Raw genomic sequence first — 3,833 nt, 5'->3', positions numbered from 1 at the left:
ACTTCCCAAATTTTCAATTTGGAATGTTATACATTAGACCATCATTGCGTATCATAATTTATTTGCTTTTGGTTTTGAACCTCGAAATTCCACGCAACTCAAGGCCCACGGAGAGAGTTGGGGATTTCGTTATTTTCATATTTGAGTTTTCTCAAATTTTGAGAATAGGATCATTTGATTTTAATGATTTTATCATCACTTATTTCTATTACAAAAATATGAGAGAGGGAATAAAATGACTTTTTCAAAATAAATAAATATTAAGGATTTAATAATAAAATCAAATAAGATTTCATTTTGGAGTTTTTCGGTATTTTATTTGGATTTAGGGAAAATGTGCGTTTTTCAAAATTGCATTTAGGCCCCAAATAAATGTTAACCTTGTGCGGCTTGATTTTAGAAGCCCGGGAAAATTTATTTCGGGATTTTTGGAGTCTGTTTAGTATTTCTTTTATTTGTTTTTCTGCGCGGATTAATTAAAAAAAACGCGAACCGACTTTGGGCCGTTCCCAAGCGGGACTCTGCCCGGGGGGGGGGGCAACCTTTAAATACCGCCGCCCCGAGCCGCCCCAGCCCACCGCGCTCGAAATCAGAGCCGCCGCCGCCCGCCGCCGGAGCCGCCGCCGCCGCCGCCGGACCCAGGTCAACCTCGTTTTCGCCGCCATTTTTTTTTTAAAAAAAAGTCGTGGTTTTTTTTGTTTCGGTTTTTTTAAATAGATCGGTTTTTCCGATTTATTTAAATTGTGAGCATTCGTTCGTTCATTCGTTCTAGCGAACGTTCGTCGTTTTTCTTTTTCTCGGAATAAATCCGCGATTTTTCTGATCGCGATTCCTGATCCGATTTTCGTTTTAGTATAACTTTTCGCTCGGTTATCGGAATCACGCGATTCAAGCGCCTGGAGTTTCGTCTCGAAACCCTCTACCCGTTTAACCAACTTAAACAAGTTTTTGTTACTGTAAAAAATTACCCTAGATCCAGAATAGTAAACGAAGCCTGTTTTCTTTTGCCGTTTGACTTTCGTTGTTTCGTTTGATTTGATTCTTTTTGCAAACCGGAGTTCTTAAGTTGAAACTTCTGGTTAGATCTCTTATTTGAGTTTTACCTGTGCATTAGATGAATACTTAATGTATGCTTGTTTGTTTGTCTGTGATAGAATACCCGGAGTTCGCCGCCTGTTACTTTGAATCTCTAGGTTTCGTGGATCATCAGCAAGGCAAGTAACACTTTGATCATACCTCCTACTACCCAGTTTTATTGCATTAGATCAATCCTCAAACATTGCATGATTAGGATCTAATTAAATTGTGGGATGGGAAGTAGTTGAGGTAGTACCTATTACCTGTTTATTATCAAACCTTTGGGAGTTACTTCTACATTTGCCTATTATGCCATGCTATGCTAGTAGACGTGGATTGGGTGAGTGATATCCATGACAGATGTGAGTTTGTTAATTAAGGGTTTATCTAAGGTGGCAACTTAAACACACATCTGGGTGGATTGAGGTACCTGGGTATTCCAGGATTGCTTGTTTTCTTTATGGACCGCCACCCAGGCCCAAATGGATCATGAGATTTTTCATACTAGAAACTTCCGTGTGCAGCCACAAGCTATTATGGGCTCTAGCATAGTTGATTAAGTCATGCGAACTCTTACAAGGTAGACTAGCAGATGTAGGGGAAAGTAGGTGTAACGGTCTATCCATCGTAAGGTGCTAGCACTTCTGAAAGACTATGTCTCGGTCATCTGTCTTCTCAAACACCATGTAGTGCGAGAAACCAAACGGAGGCGATCGAGTCTTGTGGGGAAAAGTGCGCAAACCTCTGCAGAGTGTATAAACTAATCATGGTTAGCCGTGTCCCCGGTTATGGACAACTTGAGTATCTAGTACTTGGATTATCATGTGAATCTCAACATGTTACTCTAAATTAATTTTGTTGGGTTTGTTTAATGATGATGCTTAATTGGGATTGAGAATGCTGTCAACCATTCTCAATGTTTAACAACTACCATGATAGTTAAATAAAATTTATTCCTTTGCAGTAGGAAAAAATTGGCTTTTCGCAAAACTGTAACCATAGAACTTTCCACCAGCGAAATATCCATATAGTATAGCTATTTCATTCCATTACTCTCTATGTGTTACCTTGCCAGCATATTCCATGTGCTGACCCGTTTCGGGCTGCAACGTTAATGTTGCAGACTTTTCAGATGACGATTAAGGAGTTTTTAGGTCGTGGTTCTATACTCAGTGATGCCGTTGGAGTTGATGGACTCACTTATCTTCCAAGCCTTCCGTTGTTATAGTTATTAGATGGCCTTAAGCCATATTTATTGTAATAAGTTCTCTATTGAGACACTCAATGTAATAAGTGTGTGATTGCTACTCTGTTATAAATCCTCCGAGTATTGTGTGGTGTCAGCATTACTGATCCAGGGATGACACCTGAGCACAGAGATCAGACCGTTTGAGGTCTGGTCGCTACAATCACCTCCCGAGTGATCACGGCCCGATAGTATAGCATGGAAGACGGACAAGAATGTAGGGCCACTGATGATAAACTAGCATCCTATACTAAGCATTAGGATTGCAGGTAAAGGTAACAATAGTAGTAGCAAGGACAGGCTATGCATCAGAATAGGATTAACGGATAACAGTAACATGCTACACTACTCTAATGCAAGCAGTAGAGAGTAGAATAGGCGATATCTGGTGATCAAAGGGGGGGCTTGCCTGGTTTCTCTGGCAAGAGAGAGGGGTCGTCAACTCCGTAGTCGTACTGGGTAGCACCGGCGTCGGTCTCGGAGTCTAGCGAGAGAAGAGGGGGAAGAAACAATAAATATAATGCAAACAAATGCATGACGATGCATGACATGACAAAGCGTGATGCTAGGCGTGCCCTAACGCGGTACGAGGTGGTACCGATGAAGGGGGAAAACATCCGGGAAAGTATTCCCGGTGTTTTGCGTTTTCGGACAGATGAACTGGAGGGGGAAAGTTGCGTGTTTGCTATGCTAGGGATGCGTGGCGGACAAACGGCTGCGCATCCAGACTAGTCTCGTCGTTCTGAGCAACTTTCATGTACAAAGTTTTTTCATCCGAGCTACGGATTACTTTATATTAATTTTAAAAAGGATTTAATCATTTTCAGGAATTAACAGATTTAATTTAATCCAAAAATAGGTTTGCTACATCAGCATGACGTCAACATGATGTCAGCGGTCAACTGTGACCGTTGACCGGTCAAACTGATAGGTGGGGCCCGTTCGTCATTGTCTTAGACTAACTAAGCAGGTTTAAATAGTTTAATTAAGTCATTAGGTTAATTTAACAGATTTAATTAAGTTAATTAATTATCTAATTAATTAATTAATATTTTTCTAATTATTTTTCTAATTCTTTTTTTTTCATTTCTGAGGGCTAGGGCCCATTTGTCATTTGCCAAGAGGCCATAGCGGGCGCGGGCAAATGGGCAGCTGTGCGGGCACCCAAACAGGCGCGTGCCCGAGGTCACCAGGGGAGGGGGCTCTGGTGAGCCATGGGAGCAGCCGCGGATGGTGGCCGGCACGGCCCGGGGGCAGAGCGGGGTTCGTGCAACGCGCGTGCGGTGACGGGTGCGAGCGGCAGAAGCCAGCGATGGCGGAGTAGAGGCGGGGCACGGTCGCGGCCGCAGGCGACGTGAAGCGGTGCAGTGGGCGGCGATGGGGTCGCAGGCGAGGTGCTAGTGCGAGTGGGGGGTGCGGGATGTGGTGGCTGAACGCGGGCGCGCGTTGGCCGACGGCGAGATGCGTGCGCACAGCCGGAGCGCGTGCGGGGCGGTGGTGGCTGCGAGTG

This window comes from Triticum dicoccoides, chromosome 7A (assembly GCF_002162155.2).
Source record: "Triticum dicoccoides isolate Atlit2015 ecotype Zavitan chromosome 7A, WEW_v2.0, whole genome shotgun sequence".
Classification (NCBI taxonomy): domain Eukaryota; kingdom Viridiplantae; phylum Streptophyta; class Magnoliopsida; order Poales; family Poaceae; genus Triticum; species Triticum dicoccoides.
Note: the sequence above shows the minus strand (reverse complement) of the source record.